Below are 26311 nucleotides of genomic sequence, written 5' to 3' on the forward strand. Positions count from 1 at the left end.
CATTTCTCTGAGTTATTGATGGCTCTAAATTAACACTATAATAATAGAAATAGCTCTGACCTCCCGTGCTTTTGTGATTTGTCTGGAGGCTCTCCACAGAGGACAGCAGAGAAAGGAGAGTTCCGCTCTTGTTACATTACAAGGACACCCTTCCCCTTCCCCTTCCCCTTCCCCTTCCCCTTCCCCTTCCCCTTCCCCTTCCCCTTCCACTTCCCGTGTTGGATTCCCTTGGCACTGGGAGCTGCTCCCTCCACAGCTCTTACACACAACCACACCACTACAGATCTGTCTGGTTTAGGATTGTGGTGCCAGGAAGAAGTCATGACTTTGCAGGGGCAGAGCACAGTGCAAGACTCGGGTGAATGGATGCAGCAGGACACTGTGCACTTAATCCAATTCATGACATTGCAGACTCAGGGCACTGATGGAGGCTGAGAGCCAGAACAAGGAGATTCTGAGACCTGCTCTCAAGGAACTGCCAGGGAAGAACACAGATAATTGACATAATTCCTACTTTCTGACCACATGTAAGCTGTGTGATGCTCTTACTAAGCTCAGACTTTTACCTGTTCCTTATTTCTTCAGTGAAAGAATGTGATAAATTCCTCCTTCAGTAAAGCAGGGGAGTCCACGGGTTCTGAGCAAGGCCCAACAGACTCGTGCAGAAGCCTCAAGGATGGAAAAGCCCTCCAAGGCCATGGAGTCCCAGCTGTGCCCACCGTGTCCCCAGCCCAGAGCACTGAGTGCCACCTCCAGCCTTTCCTGGGACACCTCCAGGGATGGGCACTCCAAACCTCCCTGGGCAGCCCCTGCCAAGGCCTGAGCACCTTCTCAGTGAAAAAAGGAAGTGTGAAGCCTCTCCCAACAAAGCATGTACATTTCCCCAGCTCTCACATTTCTTTAGCCGTTAAATCTGTCTTGAATGATTTCAGTCCTATTCCCCAACATTCATTTCTATTCCCTGCAATTTCAGAGGTGCTCAGTAATTCCCAGTTTCCAGCTTCATTATGGGCACCATGGCATTGAAAGGTTTTGTGTGCACATTTCTTGCTGTGCTGGAAGTGCAGCACAATTTGCAGCTGCTTGTACAGTTGACTGAGCAAAGAAATCTGCTCTCTGTTCTCTTACCTGGAAACCAAAGCCAACCACTCGGACATGCAAGGTGAATCGAAACAAAAGTTTTGGAGTTTCATATCTCCCTAGAAATCCATCCTAACAATTATCCATGGAAGCCAGACTGTAAATGGCTTCCACTTCTCACGGCTCTAATTCCTGATTTCAGCCAAGTCAACAGAAGCATTTCTCAGTGATTTTTATTTTGTGTGTAAATTCTAACAGCCAGTTAATTGACAGCCAGGTTTGTATTTCAGTATTCTTATTGACATTCTGAAAATATCCAAGACTGCAGGATTCCTCTCCATGTTTTTTTAAGGCAATGCAGTTTATTTACATGGTTGAAGTAATGCAGCTGCATCCAGGGATGCATTCTAAAAATTCTGCAATTACCAAAACTTATTTAAAAGAAAGCTATAGCCCACATTTCCTTTACCTTATTACTAAAAATAACAGTAATGTTTTCACTTACAGCGGTGCAGAATTTTGGAGCTTTCATTTTTAGGCTCATGCAGCTCTCACTCTTTACCTTTGTATGTGTGGCATAGTAATATTATTATTATTATTGGCTCCGTTTATAACTTCATGAAAACTATACAGCCTACTTTAGTATTCTTTAGTCCTTAACAAGAGAGACTGGGAATTGAGGAGTAATCACTAATGGTTATCTGCCTTTCCTATTTAAAAACAATAATGATGTTCACTCATCCTGAACAAGGACTTTAATTAATCATTGTAGTAATGCAGACTGAAGTCCCAGTGTTACTATCACTGACACATAACAGTAATATTAAGTCCTGCTCAAATGCTTTTCTTCTGTAAAATAAATCTTTGCATCAAGATGCAATAATATACTAAAATTAAAATATAACCCCATTATTCTAGTTCTTACAAAATTTTCAAGCAGGTGTATTATTTTTAGGCAGGTATTGTTGTTATCCTGTGAGAGCTGACAACTACACTACTTAAAGGATATGTTTTCAGGTAGTGAATAAAAAAGTATATTTTTATATGTTTTCTGTCTATATATTTTCTTTATATATCTATATTTAATTCTTGTATTAAGAGACAAATTTCTCCTTCTAGAAGTATTTTCACTCCATTTTGCAAGGTATATCTAAATTCCACAAAGTGTAGCTTAACCTCCAGGTTTGTTCCTTTGGGTTTAAGATGACCCTGTTTCAATGGGCATGGGAAGAGCCCAGCTTTGTGCATTACCTCCCAGACTGGTACCCTGATTGACTGAAATACCACCTTCACCTTCTATTTAGATATGGCTACTACCAGCTCATAGCCTAGTTAGATTAAAAGCTACCCAGTGCATCTTTTTCCATGTGAAGAATTCAAATGCAATGGCCAATGAAATTCTTAAGGGAAGCACACAGCTATTTATGCTGCTGCCTCAGAGTTCCCATCACAGTGGGCAGGCACACATCTCCTTCTGTCACATTCCAGAAGATTCCCCCAGGCTGGGAATGCTGCACAAGGAAGTGCTGTGCAGCTGAATTCTCTGGAGAGCAGGAATCAGTTGTGCAGGGACTTAAGGAACTCCACTTTCTACGGAAGACAGAGAAAACCAAAAGGAAATGCATTTCTGCAGCAGCCTGAGGTGGAAAGGGCTCCATTTCATATGCACTCTGCCCTATTCAGTGCCATACTCTGAAGGCAATGAATTAGAGAGTGTTACTGGGGTGTTCTGACACCTCTTTAGCTGGACTCCACATATATTTATTTCTACAGGATTCGATACTTTTTTTTTCCTCAAGCCTTGCCACAGCTACTCAAGGAAAACTTTGGCTAGTATCAACTTTGCTTTCCATCCCAGATTTTCCACAGTTCTGGTCCTGCCAATAGAAGAGTGAATCAGCAAGGCACAGAGATGACAGTGTTAAAATGAAAATGAAAAATGAAATGAGAAGAAGAAAGGAAAGGAAAGGAAAGGAAAGGAAAGGAAAGGAAAGGAAAGGAAAGGAAAGGAAAGGAAAGGAAAAAGAAAAGAGAAAAGAAAAAAAGAAAAGGAAAAAGAGAAGATGAAGGAAAGGTTCTTAGGTTTCAATTGGCTGACATGGCATTCCAGAGCCAGGGACTATGCCTTTGCATTCCAGGCTGTTGTGAACCAATCTCTTGACCTCTGAGCTTTCACTACCAAATTGGCAATGGTGGATGCTGACTTTTCCCTACCTAGATCATCAGGTCACAAACACAGGTATCAATCAGTGCCTGTTAGTCACCTTGGTAATGTAGAAATCAAAGCACTTGGTATTTGTCTAGCTGGGTAGAAACCTGGTATCAAGCTCTCAGCATGAAAATTGAATCTGACTTTTAATGAGGAGATTTGGATAGGTGGTCTGGTTTTGAACTTCAAACCACTGAGAAACACTTTCCAAGTATATTTTTGTCCTTTTAATTAGAGCCTTTTCTCATTTTTCCAATCCCTTTCAACAACCCTCTAATATTATTTCAGCCTTGCCTTTTGAGGGGCAGGCACAAAGTGAGGCAGATCTACTGAACAAGGGCATATCAAAGGCTGAATTTCCCCTGTTGCTTTAACCACATGAAAGCACTCCAAATGTATTCCCTTGCTCCTCTTAGTGGTTTGTAGAATGAGTTCAGTGGAAATGAACACTAACATCTCCCTGTTCCATTTGCAGCTGCTGGGAGCTGAAGGATAGCTGTGCTATGGTAATGATTCCATTTGAAAAGGGAGTATTTGCCACTGCATTCTTTCTTACAGGGTGGTTGTTTTCTTTTTTTTTTTTTTTTTTTTTTCTTTTAATGTTCTGACTGTGTTCTCAGTTTTGGGGAGGAAAGGGAGGAAACAGAAGTGCACTAGAAAGGGATGATCCCTGCCTCGAAAATTTAAAATCTGATGAGAAAGAAAGAGGACAGAACTAACTGGTGGTCTCAGAGGACAGAGAAAAATTTATGATAGGGTAAGGAGGAAGGAAAGTCTGTGGTTGCTTATCAAATCAACTTTGTCTGGAGCTCTGATGTTCTACATAGCTTGTGCCAGTCTTCAGAACTGGAACCAGTAAAACTCTGCAAGAATCAGAGAATCCCAGACTGGCTTGGGTTGAAAGGCACCTAAAGCTCATCCCATTCCACCCCCTGCCACAGGCAGAGACACCTCCCACTCTCCCAGGTTGCTCCAAGCCCCTCCAGCCTGGCCTTGGAGACTTCCAGGGATCCAGGGGCAAGCTCTGTCCTTGTCTCAAATATTCCTGAGGTGCTCAATGTCCTCCCTACAACCTCCTGTAGAAAGCCTCTCTTCACATGATAATCTTCCATACATATAAAGTGATGTAACTGTTTCACATATCTTTCACAGGTAAAGCCACGAGAGCAATAAAACAGTGCAGAAAAAGGCTCCCAAAGCTGACAGAAAATTGGGCTTATTTGCTGGATGCTGCACACATACTGCTGTGGTGCCTCTCTAGGCTCTAGAAGCTGCTGCTTACTCACAAGTATGGAATGCTTATGCAAGAATGCACCAGCACTCCCAGACAAGATGCAAAGTTTTCCTCAGAGGAGCTGTTTTATGGATGGATTTTTATGGAAAAGACAAACTACACAAACTTTGCCTTTGATAAATTCTGGCTGAGAAGCAATACAATTATTTTTTATTTTTACAAAGATATTCTTTTCCAGACAAAGTAGCCAGGGAATGTGTCCTTTTAACATATTATTTTCTCTCATAATACCCAGTTTTGAGAGGCTTACTCCCACTCCTGACCAGTGCAGTTGTTACTATCTATTCAGGGATCAGTATGGCTTAATCTTAGCTCTGAAGGAGAGCACCATTAGAGCTCTGTAATGATTTCTTTTTTGATTCAGGTACTAAACCAGGGAATAAAAACTACGAAAAACTATGCAGATCAAATTAAAACTAAAACTTGCCACTTTTTCTCCATTGATTCTAGAACTTCAGAAGTTTAATTGATTTTGCTTTGCAACTTGAAATGACCCATTTTTTTTCCGGGATCCCTTTGAAAAGCAAAGAAAAACAAAGAGGTAAAATTCTTAAACTGTGGGTGGATGAAATTCTGGTGGTAATTTATTGTTGGACCAAAAGTTAGTCTAAGGCAGAGTAAAAGAGGAGATTGAATCTAAATCGTCATCTTTAGGGAATTGTCAGCCTGGTTGAATTAGTCTCTGCTTTACTAATTAATTATTTTTTTCTCTGAACACAGTTTTTCTGAAGTCTGCATGTAGCTGGCACTGACTGAATCCAGAGAAAAAAAATCCAGGATAAAACTACAAAAGGTCTTGTAGGAAAGCTGTAAAGAAGATTTACACTAACCAGGCAAATGCATGAACAGGTAACAGTTACCAACAGCTGAGCTTTGCCATCCAAATACATATAAATGTCAAATAATCAAGAGATCTCTCTCGTTTGGGAGCCTCAGTGAGTACACTTTTCAGAACCTGACTGGCATCACCTCACAACCTACTGAGAGTGATGCTGGAATACCACCTTGCAGCATTCCATGACCATCTTTTCCTCAGAAATCTCTCCTAACAGCATTTTAATCTTTCAAATCAGAGAATTCAGACATTTAGGGGCATTGTTAATTCTTCTTCTCTACTTACAGCTAAGTGACATCTGGGTGCTTAACATACGAGAACAGACCGTGGGCAAAGAGCTTGGAATGGGGTCTCTGAGGAATTATATTGTTTTGGGGGTGCTTGTGTTCATTAAACCAGGAGCAAGCAAGCAGGCATTAGGAAATACACACACCTCTCACCTTCCATGGAATCAGAGGACAGTTTGGGTTGGAAGGATCATTCCATCACATCCCCTACCATGGGCAGGGACACCTTCCACTGTCCCAGGCTGCTCCCAGCCCCAGTGTCCAACCTGGCCTTGGGCACTGCCAGGGATCCAGGGGCAGCCCCAGCTGCTCTGGGCACCCTGTGCCAGGGCCTGCCCACCCTGCCAGGGAACAATTCCTAATTCCCCATATCCCATCCAGCCCTGCCCTCTGGCACTGGGAGCCATTCCCTGGGTCCTGTCCCTCCAGCCCTTGGCAATTGTCTCTCTCCATCTTTCCTGCAGCTCCTTCAGGCCCTGCAAGGCCACACTGAGCTCAGCCCAAAGCTTCTGCAGTGCAGGTGAGCAATGCCAGCTGTGCCAGCCTTTCCTGCCAGCAGAGCTGCTCCATCCTCTGCTCCTGCTGGTGCCTCCCCTGGGCTCTCTGCAGCAGCTCCAGGTCCCTCCTGTGCTGGCCCAGGGCTGGAGGCAGCACTTTGGTCACAAAAACTCCCACATTTAGGCAAGGGGATGATTTGAGTTGTTTCTAGTGTTTGTTGATTAGCTGTTGGTATCTGTGAATGTGCCAGCACTTGTTAGTTCATTTGAATATAGAATAGAAAAAACCCTTTTCCCTTGTTTTTTGTAAATGTTTGATGCAGTATGTCATTTAACATAGTCACAATTAAAAAAAAAATGGATCAAACGCCGAAATAATTGCTTTGTTTGCCAGTCAGAGAACAATGCCAGTTGTCAGCATTTGAATTATTATAGAGCCATTTGACAGGCCTACAAAAAAGACTGTGCATTTTTGACTCGCCTTGTATTGCATCAGCAAATAGAATTACTTAATAGGATTATTATTGTGTTATATTGTACATTTCTATTTCAGTTACAGCCTTTGTACATTGCCTCTCTTTGTACTTTACACATGTAACTACATTATTAAAATGAAAAATAAAACACTGAAGTGCAAGCTGCTTCATTAAAAAATATTTCTATGGTATATTTCAAAAATATTTTGAAATGTGAACAATTATGGTAAAAGAAAACTCTGCGTGCTAAAATTTATTTTTAATTATTGCACAGAATCCAAGCCTCATAGATTGGCTTCACTTGGAGGGGACCTTAAAGCTCATCTTGTTCCACCCCCTGACACAGGCAGGGACACCTCCCACTGTCCCAGGCTGCTCCAAGCCCTGTTCAACCTGGCCTTGGGCACTGCCAAGGATCCAGGGACAGCCACAGCTTATATAAACACTAAACCTTTTATTTATGCTATATAATTAAAAAGGATTGATCAATAAGATTTGTTATTTGAAAGATCATTATTTCTATTGGTGGGACCCAAAGGAAATCAGAGCAAAAATAAAGTGAAAAGTAAACCTGCTCAACAGTGAGTGGGCACAGTGTGGGGGATGTTCCTCTCAGGATGTCTGATCATAGCTGTGTTTTTAAGCTGAAAGCTGATAATAGCTACCATTTGAAATTTTGGCAAATAATTTGTTGCAGCTGTAGTTGTTCACATGCACCATTAACAGCCAGGGCATATATGGAAAAAATTCCTGTCCTTTGCAGGGTATTTCATAGCTCTTCTGCTTTAAAACGTACTACTCTATGCTATGAAAAATTTCCCAAGTTATTTCCAAAGTATTTCTAACATTCCAAGAAAACAAAAGTCCAATGTACCTCTTAGGATTCTTCACAGTGGTTAGAAGCAACCATCACTTCTGTTTGCAGTGTAGGATTATAAATTATATTGAAATATCATTCAGTTTGAGTCATTCTCCAACACTGCAAAGAGATGGATGGTCTCCAGGGTAAGGTTGTCACAAAAAGGAAAATCAAACCAGCCGAATAATACAATGAGTCTGTGTATCAAGCCAGCTCAACCAAGCACTGATAAGAACTGTGGCAGGCTTTGAGGAGCTGGCTGACAGATTTCATTTGTCTGAGTTCAGATCCTGCCCCAGTGTCATATGTCATATCCTCCCACCATCCCTTTGGTGCTCTACCAGCACCCCTCCAGGTGCTGTCAGGGGATTAGAAGGAGTCTGCCAGTTAAAATGCTTGAATGGATAATTCAAGAGTACAAGTAAAGAGCCCATTTCATTTATTTTTGTGTTTTTAATATGCCACAGAATTAACACAACTTTTGCATTTGGCTGTGTGAGTACACATATTTTAAACTTCAGGGCAGAAATGTGTAGTACAGTGTTAAAATGGGACATTTGACATAAATAGTAAAGAATGGAAAATGAAGATGATGAGGCCCTTGGACAATATCGAGTTATCTTTAAATCTGTGACTACTGATGCAACATCTGGAGCCATGTGTCAGACATTACCAGTGTCCCTGCAATTTAAACTCAAAGGCCTGTCCACCTGCACAAAATAGAAGTTGCCCTGTGTTCACCGCAGTGTCTCCTCTGTGACTTCATTTCCTCAGGGATTTTAACTTTTACTTTTTGCATTCACTTCACCGAGGTAACAGAATCCCAGGATCACTGGGGTTGGAAAACCCTCCAAGGCCACGGAGTCCCAGCTGTGCCCGATGCCCACCCTGTCCCCAGCCCAGAGCACTGAGTGCCACCTCCAGCCCTTCCTGGGACACCTCCAGGGATGGGCACTCCAAACCTCCCTGGGCAGCCCCTGCCAAGGCCTGAGCACCCTTTCCATGCAGAAATTCCTGCTGCTGTCCACCCTGAGCCTGCCCTGGCCCAGCCTGAGGCCGTTCCCTCTCCTCCTGTCCCGGTTCCCTGGGAGCACAGCCCGACCCCCCGGCTGTCCCCTCCTGTCAGGAGTTGTGCAGAGCCAGAAGGGCCCCCTGAGCCTCCTTTTCTCCAGGCTCAGCCCCTTCCCAGCTCCCTCAGCCCCTGCTGGGGCTCCAGCCCCTTCCCCAGCCCCGTTCCCTTCCCTGGACACGCTCCAGCCCCTCCAGGGCTCTCGTGGCCACAAGGGCCCAGAACTCGCCACAGGACCTGGTGACTCATATAGAGTTATATTTTACAGACCTGTCTAATGCACATTCCCCATTTAGTTCTGAATGAGTTTTGAGAAATAATTCAAATTACTAAAGCAGAGACACTTTGGTGCATAAATATCCAGCTGATGATTCTCCCACCCTGCATCTGCTGTGACTACTCTGGACATCCTGGTTTCGCTGGTGCTTCCAAAACAGCACCAGGTGCCTGTGCTCAGGGAGCTGCACCACACCGTGCACAAACACAGCTCAACAGCAGCTGTACTCAGTTTTGGGAAGCGGCTCTGGTGAGTTAAACACTTCAAACAACCCAATATATATATTTCCCACTGCTCCAGCTCAGCAGGAGCATGGGCTGGAGCATCATGAGCAGCAACTGTCTACACAAGCACACAGACACACTCCCAAAATCCACTGCTATTCCAGGACTATTCCATATCCTTCCAGGGATGTGAACAGTGTGAACAAATCCTTCTATTGGGAACTTCAGGGCTTAGGGTTCTGAGCTTCCAGCTCTAGCAGACACAAATTCCCATCTCATTTTACACAGCTCTCTCCCCCACATTTGCCTATACAAAAGATATGTAAAACAATAAAAATCTCAATTAAAAATAAGTAATCAAAATAGCACATTTTGTGAGTAAAATACAGCATCACACCTTTGATGTGAAATCTGTTATAATTTGAAAACCTAATCTAAAGCTTGTAACAGTTTCAGAAAGCATTCTTCATGAGTATTGGATAGGTATAAGTTTTAATTGTAAATTCTTTGCTTACAGGAGAAATCTTTGGACATTATCAACACCCTAAACAGAAATGGGAAGGATAAACTACAGTTTAAAATTTAATGGCACTTTCATTTCACATCAAAATAGAAGATTTTGCATAGCATTTGTGGTTTAGTCCCACAGGTTTCTAAAATCAAAGGAATAAACTTCAAGTCCAACCTTATTCATAAAAAAATTATTTACATAAATATCTCTCAGCAAATGTCACTTTATATCTATTGAAATGACAAGAATATTCATTCCCATAGCAGTTCTAAGCTCTTTCATAGACACATCTCCTGGAGGAGATGGACAAAGACAAAGGGCAAACATCCAAAAATTCCTGAGGTGCCAAGTGCACCTGAGCTGCCCATCACAACGGAGACACAGCGGCCTAACTGTAGAAGAAAAAAGAATTCTAAAATTCCAGTTCACATCCAGTCAAGACATATGTCTACATTTTCAGTTTTATTAAAGCTTCTACATTTTCAGTTTTATTCATTTTAAAATCTTTACCTTTCTATTTGTGAGCAAAAATAACAGTGTATGTGAATGAAAATGTCTGCAAGGAAAGAAAACAGTAACTGAAGCTGCCTTTAATCAGCAGCACTCAGGAATAAAAGAGCTGCCAGAAACCTGTTTCTGTGCACAGAAGTTACCAGTCCAGCCTGATGCCAGAATGCCTCTGGCAGTGCTGTTTTGACACACTGGTAATGTCTGCAGCTTGTTAGCAAGGGTTGTATGAAATCATCTTGTCATCAATTCCAGCTTTTATCAAGTTAACTTAAACAAATCCACCACTTAAAATAGAAAATATATTTTTTCCATAGAGTAAGCCCAGATACAACATCTTTGAAATCTCATTTTCCTGTCTACGTCTGTCACTGTAGAGCAGGATGGTAACAAGATGACTCCAAATCAAAGGCAAAGAGAATGAACTCCGATTTATTTCAAATGCACCGCTCTATTTATAGGGAACATCTTGCGGACTAATTTCATTGGTCTTAGAGTAAAAACATCTCACACCACTGGTGTGCAGTGAATGATGCATGGTGGCAGAACATATCTACAAACAATGTGAACAACAAGATAGATTAAAGAATTATTTACATTCTTTCCCAACTGTCTCCCAGGCTCTTGCCTGGTTAGAAAACCTTCTCTTTTTCTCTCTGACTGAACTGAGAATATCCACATATGTCTAGCACCAGACTTGTGTGTGGAAGACAGAAGAAAAGATAAGCACTTTTAAAATTTAAATTTAAAAAAAGTATAAAATGGAAAAATGAAATAATTTGTCACTTCCAAACTTTAAAAGCACTGACTTTTAAATAATGTTGATCTTACCCAAAATGAGAAAGAAAAGCTGGTGGATGGTACAAGATTTAACATCAAAAGGAAGCTCTCTACAAGAAACAACATTTTTAAAGTGTTTACACTTGATACTGTTGGTCATGCTTTGAAATTTGGCACCCTTGATACTTTAGGGTTGCAAAATCAAATAAAATAAAACAATTAGTGTAATAGTGGAGCCAAAGGATGTATATGAAGGATGACACAAAACCCCCACGTGGCAGCAGTAGATGGATTGATGGTGTGACACAGCTGTCAAGGTGACTCCAACCCTGGAAAAACTGGAATTGCCAGGGAGGAGGGGCCCTGACTTCCTAAGGGAGCACAAACTGCAGCACAGCCTCTTGAATGAACACATATCCACGTGTCCTAAAATCTGTGAACTCTGGGACAAGAGCAAACCACAATATTTGATTTTATCTAAGCCCTTTTATTACACAAAGTGCAGTAAAAATGCCTAGAAGTGTTTCAGCAGTTTCTAATTAAAATATTTAAAAACTATCCTGACATAAGCCTCTGCCTTCCCTTCTCTAAAATAAACATAATTTCAGTAATCATAGTCGATTAAATCCTGTGTCTAAGATGTTTTTCCATTCCTAAATTTAAGCTGCTAGCAAATAACCTGATAAGAAACTAAAACTGACGACATTTTCCCCAACCATTGTTAACTTTCTTAAACTAAATTATGCTATTTTTTGCCAGTTTGGCTGAAATTGATTGTAGTTCATCTCTCAGGGATATCAGTCTCTTGGGCAGAGCAACCCCAAACTAGGAAGGGATGAGTGGATGCATGACTATATTCCAGCAAAATTTACGGATAGAGAGAGCTGCTGTATCTCCTGGCTCTGAACTCAAGGTATTTGGGTCAAGCTTGAGCTTCTTAAACTTTCAGAAAACTGGGAAAGTTACCATAGCTCTCAGAGGAATGGGCCTTCCTGTGTTCTTCTGGGTGAATAAACAATACAATTGTTTTGAATGAGCTATTTTGAGTCACTTGAATTAGCAGGAGCTCCCAAAGGAAATTTTCCTACTCGTAGCAAATTCAGTTGGGATTGCTCTGTAAGCACAGGTTTAAAAGAGGAGATTGTGAGTACAGGAATTAGCCTGAGAATTATTAATTCCAGTGTTGTATGCCTGTGACTAGGAAGGGAGGCAGCAAGTGTTCCTGTACTGTAGTGCTTGAAAAAACCTGCAAAATGCTTCTTGAGTAATTGTGCTCTTCATCCATGAGGAGCATTTGTTAAAGCTTTACAATTCAAAAAGGGATTTTGCACTCTCCTAAATGATCCGCTTTGCCAGCCAGACCCCTCTAATCACAACCTTAATTCTGAAGAAAGTTCACCTCCACTGGTCACAGGTGAAGGTCACCAAATACCCAGCTAAACCTGTTGGCATTTGAATTCTTCCTCTTCTCCTTCAAAAATAAAGAAGTATCTCCTTGGATGAATACAAGGGCACTGCAAAATGCACAGGGTGCCCAGAGCAGCTGTGGATGCCCCTGGATCCCTGGCAGTGCCCAAGGCCAGGTTGGACACTGGGGCTGGGAGCAGCCTGGGACAGTGGAAGGTGTCCCTGCCATGGTAGGGGGGTAGGACTAGATGGGTTTTAAAGTCTCTTCCAATCCAAACCAGTTCATGATTCTATGATAATCCTATGAAGATACTTGTACTAGTTTGAAAGCAAACCAGTGAGAGTCAGAACTACAATGTAATAGGAAAATTAAAATAAATGCAATAGCACAAAACCACTACCAGAGTCAGAGCAGGCCCTGGCAGCCTGTGGGTCAGGGTGGTGGCAGCAGTCCCATCCCATGGTGGCTCAGCCCTCCTGCAGTGCCAGCTGTGGCTCTGCTGGAGCAGGGATCCTGGACAAGGGTGGAGTTTTCCTCTGAAGCTCCAGGGCTGCTGGAGATGGGCCTGGGCTTCCTCTGGGAATGCAGTGGAGAAGAAAGCTGTTCCTCTGGGAATGCAGTGGGCAAAGGCTGCTGTGGTGCTGCAGGAGTCAGATTGTATCCAGGTAGGAATGCTTGGCTCCTCCCCTGGGTGGGGCATCTCCCCATGGGATGGTGGAATTTTCTCAGCCATGCAGGGACACTCACTGGCCATGGACAGAAGAGATGTCCTGGAGGGAGGATGGATCATGGAGGAGACAAAGAGCACTGCCCCACCTGGTTTTAATAGTTGGTGATAGAATACATGCTTTTGGTTACATCTTACTTTGCAACCTAAGACAATACTCTGCCCCACAACTGAGCTGTGTAATTGATTTCCTTTCAAGAACTAAAATATCGTAATGGATTTTCTTCTTTGAAATCCATCAGCTACCACAGGACAGTATAGATGGGCAAAATTCATGCCTCAGCTGGAACATTTCATGACAGTTCTGCAAGACTGACTTACAGGTTATCTTGATCACTGGAGAGTCAGTAAAATTCTTTAGGTTTTATATCTATCATTTTATATCATTTTGACGTTTTTTTGTCTGAGATTTATAGCAAAGGCCACATTGCTTACCCTAAAAACTCCCATGCTGCAAAAAGAAGCCAAAGCACATAAAGTGTGAGTTGGTGGGTTCCCTCCACCTTCAGCAGGAACACAAAGACATCCCTCATACTTCAATCAGTTCCATCTTCAGCTGGCTCTTTAGAATTCCACATTCCTTAATCCCATCATTGCTCACTTCCTGCAGATACCAGCACAAAACAGAGCAAGGTGGGAAAAATAAAGGGAAAACTGACTTCAAAATCATGATCTGAAAGGGGTTGGTTTAATAAGGAACTTATTCAGGAACTCCACATGTGCAATCTAGTCCATGTCTAGCTATACTTTAACTATATAAATTAGCTTTATTGAGGGTGAGAATGGGATTCCTAAGGATCTTCAACACTACAAGGCATTTAATGAGAGAACAAGTCTAAGTGTTGATGCACATACATTACAAATTCAGCTCCTTAAATCTGTATCTGTATAGAGGAAACTATTTTTATTTACATAATTATAAACAACATGCAAGGAGAGAAACTTGATTGAAATAAAAAGGGGTTTTTCACATTATAAAGCATTGTCTGTTGTACTTTTTTCCCCCTAAAAATAAAATCAAGCCCAAAATTTGCCCAAACACAACATATTTAATTGTATAGACAAAACAGTCTGACTAGAAGCACACGCCATTGGGATACTCTCTGTGTCGCCTTTGACTATGCAGAAAATCCATATTTTTTCAGTTTTATAAAAGAAATGGACATTGCTTATGCTGTTAACATATTCTGGAATGAGGGTTTATAAAAGCTAACATTAGTATTTGTGTGACACTAAGAAGTCACCAATCTGCCCTGGATAAGAGATGTCTAGAATATGATCCCTCTTCTTTTTAAAAAAACAAAATATTTTTATTCATGGAAAAAGATGAAAAAGACTGAATGTTTTGCTTGGATTTTGAAATTTGAAGGAATGACAAGTCTCTTAACACCAGCCTATGAAATATCAGATTGCATCTAGAAAGGTTTAAAGAGTTTATAAATCTAAAACAAAGGACAGAGGAAAAACTTAGAATCACTCAGTATATTTTGGAACAACAAAAAAAAAAATCATTACTTATGCAACTTACAGTTGTTCAAAACAGGAAATGGGATTTTTCTTATCAACTTCCATTGGCATTGGAGCATTTTGCAGTTCCTTTGATCACAAAAAAAAAAGTTGAAGACCATTAAAATAAGTAATATCATAAAATCTTATGCTAAATTCATCATTTTTAATTGCTAAGCACTATTTATTCTATATGGTTAATTTTGAGAAGTTTGGAACTAGAAATGCCTCTTCTCCTCCCCTCTTTCTTCTGCAAATCCATTGAAAAATTTTGAAAACAGTCCTGAGAGTTTTCATTAACAAAGGGATGCCAAAAGCATGTCAGGAAAATCTCCAATGAAAGTTTAGTAAATGTTTCTCTGATTTAAATAATAAATATTGATTATTTAACAGCAAGGCTTCCAGATGCTGAAATGGCAAAAATACCGTTGTTAGCAAATCAACACAGTTGGAACTGTCTACACTGTGTATAAGAAATTAAAGTTAAGTGCAGTAATCTTGGGAATTATTTTACTTTTCTAAGTAAAATGCCTTAGCCTACATTATTTTACTTTTAATTATTTCATCATCACCAAATTCACTTTGTACTGATGTTGTGCTTCAGCCAAGGATTGTTTCCAAACAAACCCGAAGCTTAAAAAAAAATTTTAACAAGTCATAGAGGATACAGCCAGGTGGAATCTGGGCTCTTTCCAGGGAACAAGAGGCAGGACAAAAGGAAACAGGCTCAGGCTATGCCAGGGGAAGTTCAGGCTGGACATCACGAAGAATTTCTGCATGGGAAAGGTTGCTATTGAAATGCTTCTCATCAATATTTGTTCTAAAAAGAAAGGGGTAGAAGGAAAAATTGTGACATCGTGTTGGCTCTTGGTTTGTATTTATTGATTTAAAAATCCATTTAACCTTAACTTGTTCAGTGCCTCATTATGCCCAAGGAACATGACAAACCCGTGCTGAACAGCTTCTGAGCAGGAGCCTGATTGATTTCAAATCCCAGTCATTTAACTCCAAGCCAAAAAGAGCATTGGACTGCAAAGCAATGAACACGCTTCAATCACAAGTGTTGATATGAATCTGGCCATGTGGGGAAAGCCACCCAAGGGCACAAGAAGAAAAAAGAACAACAAAGTGAACAAAGATGTGAGCAGACGGGAGCTGTTCATTATGGTTATACAGTAATTGAAACAAAGCGTGTTTCAACATAAGTCAAAATGTCTTTAAAATAAAACAAGGTGTGGAAACTGAATTTAAAGCTGTAATGTGCATCTTCATCTGTTCTGTGAGTTTTAGAGACTCCACAAAGTGTTTGCAGTCTGCCCAAAGGCTGAGGAAGTTCCTGAATCTCACATTTTGAAAAGACAAAACTTCTGCAAAATAGATTGGAACAAGCCTCCCCATAAACAACCTGAATACCTTTCAAATGAAAGTCATACCTCTAATCTCTTCTCAGCATTCACAGGAACTGCCTGTAACTCTGCAAATAATTTTATCCAATGGTCAGGCAAGTGGAAGCAATTATCCTTTCAATCTTAGGTACAGCACACATACATGTATATACCGTTTCTGATGAGGTGAGAATGGACTTTAACCTGAAAAGAAGATCACTGAGAAAGTCTCTAGGCTCTGTTTAATTAATCCTGAAAACATAATGGGAAGACTAAAATAGCATTGGGAAGAGTAATATAACAATAATGAGAAACTCATAATACTCAAAACAATTACTCTAATATTCTTTTACCATAGGTATAGCACAGACTGGAAGTGAGGAATACTTCAGCACATAAAAACTTGCTGTAGCATCTCCACAGAGAGACAAAAAGTAATCATTCACAAACAAATGCTAGAAGTCATTAAGCATCAGACTGAAGCAGACAGAAACACAGGGTGAGGATTCACAGCATGGATCATGGTAACAACAGACTGGGGAAACTCACAATTGACACCTCTGGACATAACTTACTTCAGTATTACACATAATAATGCCAATTAATAATGCTAATAATGATGCACTCAGCTTGCAAATAAGAGTGACCTGCAAACACTACATCTGAAAACAACCCTGCTAAAGTCCAGCAGAGTAGTTTCACACACATTTTTTTCTAATCTTCTGTGGTGAGAGCCTGTGTCTTACCCAGTAAAACAGATTAATACAATGTTTTCTGATTTTGAGAAAGACTTTCATTACATCTGCTTCCTTTTGATCTTTTTTTAGAGCCTAACACTAATGATGAGGATTTGATTTCCTGTGTTTATAATAAAGCTGGCATTAGCTATATGTTCTTAATTAAAGCTTTAAGACGTATTAGACAAGGGCATGACTAGATTTAAACATACTAAAGTATTCTTCAAAAAAGTTTCAGCATTTTTGCACTTTGCTTGCAGTGTATGAACACAGAAATTTCACAGACAATGGAGCCAGAGCTGAAGACATCACAAATAGGAGAAGCATTCCTAAAAGCCCACAGAGGAATAGGAAGAATGGATCATTTCTCAAAAACTGAGGTGCAGAGGAGAATGAAGTTCAGTTTCAAAATATCCTGCTGTAGGAATCTTTTCAACTTCCGGCAGTCCACATGGGTTTTCACCCTTTCATCTGATCTCTGTGTTCAACAGCAGGGCTGGGCACTGGGGTGTTGAGAATTCCATTTACTGAATTAAAAATGCCATTACTTCACCTTTCCCTCTCGAGTCAGCTAAGTCATGAATAGCACAAAAGCATCGGGCCTTGGCTGATACTGGACACTGAGGTAATTATTCATTTGTCTGTTATTATTGACTACGGCTGTGAACTTTGTGTAATAAAGGATTTAAAAGATGCAAATGAACCTTAATATCCACTTCTTCACCGGTCTGAATTTATTTGCAGGTGACACCGAGCTGAGGGGGCAGTGGGACGTGGACAAGCTCCAGAGGTGGGAATTCCCTGGGAATCTGCTGAGGTCTGACAAGGCCGAGTGCTGGGGCTGCACCCGGGCCAGGGCAGCCCCCGGGATCCATCCAGGCTGGGGCTGAGCAGCCGGAGCAGCCCTGGCAGAGCCCTGGGGGAGCTGCGGGGCAGAGCTGGCCCTGCCCGGCCCCGAGAGCTGCCGGCACAACCCTGCCCTGGGCTGGGCCCGGCGTGGGCAGCAGGGCAGGGGATTGTGCCCCTCTGCCCCTCAGCTGAGAGCCCACCTGCAGAGCTGCCCCAGCCTGGCCAGCACAGGAGGGACCTGGAGCTGCTGCAGAGCCCAGGGGAGGCACCAGCAGGAGCAGAGGATGGAGCAGCTCTGCTGGCAGGAAAGGCTGGCACAGCTGGCATTGCTCACCTGCACTGCAGAAGCTTTGGGCTGAGCTCAGTGTGGCCTTGCAGGGCCTGGAGGAGCTGCAGGAAAGATGGAGAGAGACAATTGCCAAGGGCTGGAGGGACAGGACCCAGGGAATGGCTGCCAGTGCCAGAGGGCAGGGCTGGATGGGATATGGGGAATTAGGAATTGTTCCCTGGCAGGGTGGGCAGGCCCTGTGTTGTGTCACTTTGCAACAGAGTCCATCATGTCCAGAGAGAGTGCAGCTGCTGGTGCTGGGCATGGGGACAAAATGAGTCTTCATTTTATAAAGATCAAGAATCCATTTATTACCTCTGGGGACGAGGAGGGAGATGAAGACAAGACTGGGTAAAGGCAGGGTCGTGGGGGTTTTATAGGGTATCGCAGGGGTGGAGTTTAGGGTTTGGGTCAAGGGAGGAATTATTAGCAACATAAGGAGGGTAAAATCAAATTTCTGCCTCTTTGGAATGGGAGCACTCCACAGCCCTGGCACAGGGTGCCCAGAGCAGCTGGGGCTGCCCCTGGATCCCTGGCAGTGCCCAAGGCCAGGTTGGACACTGGGGCTGGGAGCAGCCTGGGACAGTGGAAGGTGTCCCTGCCATGGCAGGGGTGGGGTTGGATGAGCTTCAAGGTCTCTTCCAGCACAAGCCACTTTATGCTTCTACGATATCCTTTTTGAAATTATTTTCATTTATCATGTACTTGCTTTGATCCATGGTTAAGCTGCCAATAAAAATTGACATTTGTTGGAGAAAAGGAAACAAGTCCTCTAGGTAAATTAACAAGTTGTTATATCACTTCTTGCATCTTGAATTACTTTTTAATCCTCTCTCCAAAGCTGGCAGAAAATGCTTTAACAGCTCATTACCTCAGCGTTCTGAGGACTAAATTGTCTTCCTAGCCCTTAAATTTTTCAGCACCTTCTGTGTCAAAAGACAATAAGAAAGAGGCCATAAATATATTGCATAAATGAAAGTTTATATCTGAGAAGAGTAGCTATGATCATTAAACTTATGATTATCAAGCAAAATTCAGGAAATCCTCTCCCTTTCCTTGGCTGCATTCTATTTGTCTTTGGAATAACTTGTGTTACTTCCACGTTCATTATTTGCACTTTGTTACTGTGAACAGCATTAATGGGTCCTCCAGGGAAATGTGATAAATAACACATACCTCTCTAAAATAAATGTTGGTGAATACAACAAATTGTTTTAAGCTACTAGCAACCAAAATATAATTACTTAGTTTTTTGTAAGCCCTAAGAAGAGCCCCCTTGGTTGCTATTACACACAATTAGGTATTTATGGGTAATTTGGGAGTTATGAGCTTTAGTGCATGGAATTGGCACCCTCCATATGCTTCTTCCATATCTCTAAATTACTGTAGGTTGCCATGGTATTTTTTTTCCTTCACATCATCACATTTTGCACCAGATTCCAGATTTCTCCCAGTGAAATAAGGCAGCTGGTTATCCCTCTTCAGTTTTGTTGGGCAAGGATTTGCTTCACTTCTCAAGTTGTGTTCAGTGACAAAACACAGGGAGCCACTCAAGAGGTAAATGTGAAATACGACTTTTGAGTATTGCAATGCCAGCTTCTTTTCTTTCACGTTTTCAATCATGCCAATTGCTTTAAAAACCCCTTCATGGAATAAATAAGGGAGAAATGATTTTGTAGAAGTAATGAGGTCACCTAAAGGGTTGAAAAAACTGTGAACCCCTATTCTTTGGTGGAGTGAAATTTATGAGATTATATACACAAAACATATTTTTAATACATTTGTAAATCGCCCATAAATATGGCAGATAAACAGGGTTTTTGGGTTTTCCAATTTTCAGGCAAGAAGTTTCAGGCAAGAAGCTTTCAGGCAAAATTAATTTAATTTTGTAAGAGGTGCCAAAGGGAGGATTGTCATTCAGTTGAAATATGTGTCACAAACTGGAACCCACCTTGATTTCCAGACAAATACAAATACTTGTTCTTATCATTTTACTGTCTTTTAAAGATAGTAAAACTTCATTTGTTCTTAATAACCGTGTCTGCAGGGTTCCACTGCCTCTGACAGAGCCATCCCAACTTTCCACCAGCACAAATGAGAAGACAAGGCAGCTCAAGGACTTTTAACACATCTTGAAGGTCTTATACAGTCAACTGCAAATTGGCTCCACCCAGTAACCACACAGTCAGTAGGGAAACCGGTCATTTTCCATTTATTTACACATGAAAGCAGTCAGACTTGCTGGTTTAGGCACAGCTCTGTTTTCATGAGAATATCATGTCTGTGCTCAGATGAGCTATTTCTCTTTCATGACACAGATATCAAGAATAATTCTTTTGTGAAGACCTAAAAGACAGGAATATACTAAAATAAGGCAGTGCTTTCCAGGAAATGTACCTAATGATTCAAGCACGAAATTTGTCTTCTCTTAAATCTGTGTCAAAACCTAGAACCAATCACAGAATTTGACTTATAACAAAGAGTAACACACATCCAGCTGCAAAGAAGAAGTTCTCTCTCAGCCTGTCCTTGGAAACACACACACAGATTTTTAAAATTTAATTGTTTTATACAAGGACAATGAGAAACTAAGCTTGCATGATATCTGCAGGCTTCTGATTTCAAATGTTTGGATTTAACTTAATGAATCTTTTTCAATTTGAGCCCTTTTCATCTTTGTGTTTTCTTTATTTTTGTTCTCTTAGATGCCAGGAAACTGAAATTTCAGAGTAAATTATCTATTAGTCTTCTAAATACAACAGGTATATACAAAAATAGTTATGCAGAACTTATAAATTATGCTAGACTACAGAATTCAGAGTATAATGCTATTAAAATATAGTTTTGTGGGTTTATGGCAATCTAGAATTGTGTTCTTAGTGATTAATTGAGGGTAAAATCAATATGCATTAAAAATGCCTCTTTGTAATTGAATACTTTCCATGAAGAAGCTCTGAATTAAAGTTACCAAAGTCCTGGTTTCATTTTTCTATGTGCTTGGTGACCTTCTCTGGGATTAAATGTGGACAACATATCATGGCAGTAGGTGAACATCCCTGTCAAGGTTGAAAAATCCCCCTTTTCCCCTTGGATTTCTATCTGAGGGGAACTGACAGACTGGAAAAGCCATGGGGAACAAAATTAATTCTACAACCACTTAAAACCTGCAAAATTTATATTCTGGGTCTGGACAAGAAAAAGATAAAAAGTAGCCTTTTATTTTATTTTAAATCAAGGACCATTGGCAATGCAAGTTGCAGTGATATGTAAAGATCTAATCCCTCTCAGCTCTAACTCTATACTTCACTTAATTAAACAGCAGTGAGTTCATTTACACTGATATTCTCCTGCCCAGTTTGACTCAGATGTACTGAACCAAAATCCCACATTTTAGTGTGAAGTTGCAATCTCAGGGCTCATCTTCCCAGACAGAATCCTTGCTTCCCAAAGTGCCAAGGAATTTTAAATAATGCAAAAACCTGAAGCATTTGGGAACAGCAGTGAAAGTTCAGCTTAGCTTGGGTTTGCAAGCTGCTGGATGTAATGAAAAAGACTTGAGCAGTCCCACTTGGTAAACCCTGCCCACACAAAAAGATCGTTTTTGTCATTGTGATTAATTAGGGACTTGCAGTTGTAAATAGGAACTTGTTAATACCTAAAGCACAGCATAATAAAAAAAAAAAGGTAAGGAAAAATAATGCAACGCTGTTTCCTTGAAAGAATATATGTAAACATTGATTTAATAAGCCATTTCATATTTTTATTTCTACTTTTTTTTGCAGTAAAAACAATCAAAACACTGTCTACAGCAGTCAGGCACAGAGGTATGGGGAGAAGGAAGCTTTTAAGTTCAGGATGGCCCCTCCCTATGAAACCTATCCATTTCACCTTCACTGTTACAGGGAAAAAAGTGATTTCTAAATGCATCAATAATCTAAGTCCCATATTTTGGTCCTTTGTTGCCCCAGAATCCCTTATCTAAGGCAGGCTGTGATATTATCTGTCTCACTGCAGGACAGAAAAGAAGAAGCCTGTCAGGATGACATGCATTTAAAAGCAGGAGCTTACTTTAAATGAAAGACCTTCCAACGATTGAAAGTATTTTGTTCTTTTGGTGTGTTGTTTGATATTGCTTTACTTGCCAATACATTCGGATGGAGGGCAAAAAGCAGGAAAAAGCCTTTCTAATGCCCATACCAGGCTGAGCAGTGTGGAACAGAGCTGAGCCTCCTGTGCTTGGGATTTTCTCCAACTGCCACCACATTCCAGTTAAAATCCACATTTATTTTGCATTATGTATAAGTCAGTATTATAGAATTAAGTTAAACAATAAACACAAACTGTACTTCCATGGTGCAAAATATTTACAGTAATAAACTGAATACTGATACAACCCCTTGTAATCCCTTAGGTCTCAGCACATGTTAAAGATTAAGTACTGAGCAACATATTTATCTCACTATGAAATATTTATCTTCTCCCCTCCTTTAAAGGATGAATAATCTATTTTCCCAGCAGCAAAAATATTTTGCTTTGAAAATACTTGTTTTCCTTAATGTGATTTAATGCCTAATTAAAAATTATGGGCTTCTTTGAATGGAATGCATACTAGAACTAAAATAAAACAAGAACATAAATAAAAATAAAAAATAAAAGCAGAAATAAAAATGAGTCTCGCCAAAAAAAAAAGAATTTTAGTTGCAATATTAACTGGAGCCAAATTCTATGGTATTTCAGGGACACAACTGAGTTAACTCAGAAGTTATCCAATGGCAGAATTTTGCTGTAGATGTCATACAAAAATAACTAGAGTTTGAGATTTCTAAAAACATTCAGTCTTGGTCTAGCTCTTTCTTTCCTCAAGAATTAAATGATAAATCATTCATAAGCTTTAGTGAAATCAGAATTAAGTTTCCAACACACTTACCAGGTATAGAGTAGGTACTTGTTCTCCCTCCCAAAAATCCTATCCTCCTCCAAATCTATTCTCATCAGAGATAAATATTGTTGGCACCGTATTTGTAATATTAGAACACCAAAATCCAGGTATTCATAGCAATATGAACTCAAGCACAAGCCAAGGTGTTGGGCAGATAAATTTGTGCTCAGTCTGTTGCAGAAAATAATGCACTAGGTGATGTAATTTTCAATAATTTGTCATATTGTAAATTGTGAAAAGTTCACATGGAATCCTCTTTACCTTTGGCCTTTCTCTTAAAATGCTTTCCATACACTGAGTTTCCAGCTCTGTTTAATTCCTGCCACACACCCAGAGTCCATTGATGTGTATTCGAATCGCTCAAGGCAGGACACATAAATTGAAGGCGGAATTTTAGCAGCTCTAGGAAAATATGATTGACGATTATAGGAAAACAAGAGGAGCTTATATAATTGAGGCCACAGCAGAACAAGAAGCAGGTATCACTCTACTGTTTTTTGTCTTTCATTTCAAGTATTTGGAGATTTGGTTTTTTTAAAGTTCTCTGACAGCAGAGCTGTGATTATTACAAACTTGCAGTGACTAATTATGTCTTCTGATGCTGAGCAAGTTACTTCTGGACACCTGTAACACACAGGTCTTCTTGTCTGATAACAGAAATGGTCTGCAGTGTTCTGTTGTTATTCATCTCGCTCATTTAAAAGTAGAAAGAATGATATTCTCAAAATCTCATCTTTGCAAGAATAAACCTTTCCAAAGTGGTTTGACAGCAAATTATGGAGACAACTTTTCTTTTAATTCTCTTCAGAAAGTAAATTTACATTTGCTATAAATGTAAATCATTTTCATATTTGACCAGTTTTCCTCCACGGGGTATTTAATGGTCCTGTAAAGATTTACTTGACTTTTGTTGCTAAGAGGTGGTTGGCAAGTGAAAAAAACAGTGGAAATAACAAAGCCTGGAACACCAAATACTCAGCACTCTGCTCTCCATGGGAGAAGCTACCATTAAATGGAGACATGCCCAAAACCCAGGATGCACATTTGTGTGATATCTGACTGTACCGCCTGGCTGGGGGTGTAACCAGTGTGCTGGGCACACTGACAGTCTGTCAGCCCAGCCTTGCAGATGTGCAGAAGGTACATGAACACTTTTGGGAATGTAAATCCAGCTCTTCTTGCCAAATGATATTCAGCATTGGAGACCCAGTAGGTTTTACTAAGTGTGGACTGTGAAAGACCCTGTTGGCATAAGACGGTACAGGGAGATGAATATGATGCCTCAGGTTTTAGCTTTTATATTTTTCAGATTCTGTACTGCTTTAGTGTGTAGTTCTGAGCTTCATATTAGGGGATGGTGAGCTCTCTTCACAGAGTAGGGAGACAAAACAATTCCTTCTCTAGCTGGGGACCAAGGACAAATGATCCAATTCTTAGGCCTAAAAGCATAAACAACGTGGACTGAAGAGAGAAAAACAAGAAGGGTGGGACTTCATGGACTAAAGCTGTAATTGGACAATTAACTTCAATATGCAAACGGAGCAGAACTTATCAAAGTTATAAGTCATGACTTAAAAAACCTCGTGAGCAGTCGTCCATTCTGCAACCATTTTGGGTCCATCTTGGGTATAGCCCTGGCTGGGCTCTTGTGCTGCCCAAGGTGGATCCATTGAGGCCTTTTAATAAATCCCTGCTTTGTTCTGTAACTCTGTCCAGCCTCTGTTCTAGGGCAGCCTTCACAAGGCATCAAACAGAGCAGTGGGATGTAGGGAATGGTTCAGGACTGGCACTGGGAACTCACCAGTCCCTTGAACTCACAACTCACTTGAGCAGCTTACATGGGAGTGCCTTGCCCTGAGTGACCCTGTGTCACATGAAGGTGGCACACTGTTGGCACAGTGCTGCGAATGCTGCACTACTAGGAACACAATAAAGCCACTATTTTCACCTCCCTTCATATCGAGCTCAACAATGTAAAGTTTGTTTAAAGCTATGGTTATTTCATTTTACAACATGATCATCTCAAAGACCAGAAGCATTGATATCCCAGAGATGTGTGCTGCTGCTCAGTGTGGCTCATTCTACACTCTCAAGTGAAAAAAAAACACTGCATGGGTTAATGGTATTAATTCAGTTTATGGCTTCCAGAATGCTGCTGCTTTATAGTCTGTTTATGTCTTCTGAAAAAATACATAAGTAGTACAGTTAAAAAAAGTTAATCTCAATAGGATCTTCTCCAAATGCATTCCTTTGGTGCCTGTGATTTACTCTGCAATCTGCTTCTCCTTGAGGGCACTGCTACTTCTTTGTTTAGTTTTGTTGTGTGCTACACTATCATTTTACAGAACATTAAATATCACCAAGAAAATATTAGGCCAGTGTAAATATAATCTTTGAAATGTGTCTTGTTATTCATAATAGGGCACCTTGTGAATTTTCACCTGGGCTACACATCTATTTCACTTTAGCAGATGTTGCTGATACTCCTAGGGGTATTTGAACTTTCATAGCTTTATTTTCTCACTGAGTAACCAGATGCCAGACCACAGAAACCCCAAATCTTGATGAAATGTATCTCTACTCCAGTGATCAGAATACAAATTAGGTATCTAATCTACCCCAGCAGGGCATAATTACAGATTGAAGACTACAGGCTAAACCCTAACTGGTGCTTACTTTGCATTTCTCCCAAATATATAACACATTTAGAAAGAATGATTCTGAATTCTACATTCTGCTTGGCTCTCTCAAGGAATTGCTGAGTGACCTTTTCTTTATTTTCACTACCTGGCCAATGGGTTTAATGGAGAGCTAGAACAAGTCCAGGCAAACACAAGAGGTTCACTATGATGGGAAATTAAATAGGTTACACAACTTCCCCTTCCTAAAGAAAAGTCTGGGAAAGGAGTATAAAGGAGATCTGAAAGTTGCTAGGGATGCAAAGAGCAAATGGATTTGTGTTCTTCCTCAAAACCCAGGAGCCTGGGTTTATTCAGAGTAACCATCAAACAGCAGGTTTAAACCAGAGAACTCATGCTACTAACGTGTATGCTACATGAAGGTGTGAAGATAAAAGGCTGTACAGCTTCAAAGAGGGATTACAGAAGCTCAGGGGACAGGGATTAACTATCAAAAACTGATATCTGTGTGCAAGATCTTGTTCAAGACACCCACATTTCCTGGAAGCTGGGAAAACATGATGCCAGCTATGCCTAAAACTCCAGTTGTCCCTTCCCCTGGAATGAGATGTCAGAATAAGCTAAATTTAGCCTTGTGTGGCCATTGCATAATCAGCAAAACATTTATCACAGAATCACAGCATGGTTTGGGTTAGAAGGGACCTTAAAGCTCAGCCAGTCCCACCCCCTGCCATGGGCAGGGGCACCTTCCACTGTCCCACAGTGCTCCAACCTGGCCTTGGACACTTCCAGGGATGGGACAGTCAAAAATTCTGTGGACAACCTGATTACAGTCCAAAGTCTTTGGACTGTTTTATTTCTTTTTGTTTGTGCAAAATTAGCAAGTAT

The 26311-nt window shown here is 40.8% G+C and overlaps 1 long non-coding RNA gene across 5 annotated transcripts in view; it reads right to left on the reverse strand.

Moving 5' to 3' along the window:
- Positions 1-238: 238 nt before the first annotated feature.
- Positions 239-26311, reverse strand: part of LOC137481062 (uncharacterized) — a 79819-nt gene continuing 53746 nt past the window's right edge. For 2 of the 5 annotated variants that reach the window (XR_011003282.1, XR_011003281.1), the window contains exons 2-6: positions 15980-16135; positions 14556-14636; positions 13476-13644; positions 9275-9414; positions 239-464 (exon numbers count right to left, since the gene is read on the reverse strand). This is a non-coding gene — a long non-coding RNA (uncharacterized lncRNA). Of the gene's footprint in view, positions 465-9274; positions 9415-13475; positions 13645-14555; positions 14637-15979; positions 16136-16284; positions 17144-17221; positions 17531-17851; positions 18040-26311 lie in introns of those variants that run through there. The other 3 variants (XR_011003285.1, XR_011003283.1, XR_011003284.1) reach the window with 3 other exon arrangements.

This window comes from Anomalospiza imberbis, chromosome 12, assembly GCF_031753505.1.
Source record: "Anomalospiza imberbis isolate Cuckoo-Finch-1a 21T00152 chromosome 12, ASM3175350v1, whole genome shotgun sequence".
Lineage (NCBI taxonomy): Eukaryota > Metazoa > Chordata > Aves > Passeriformes > Viduidae > Anomalospiza > Anomalospiza imberbis.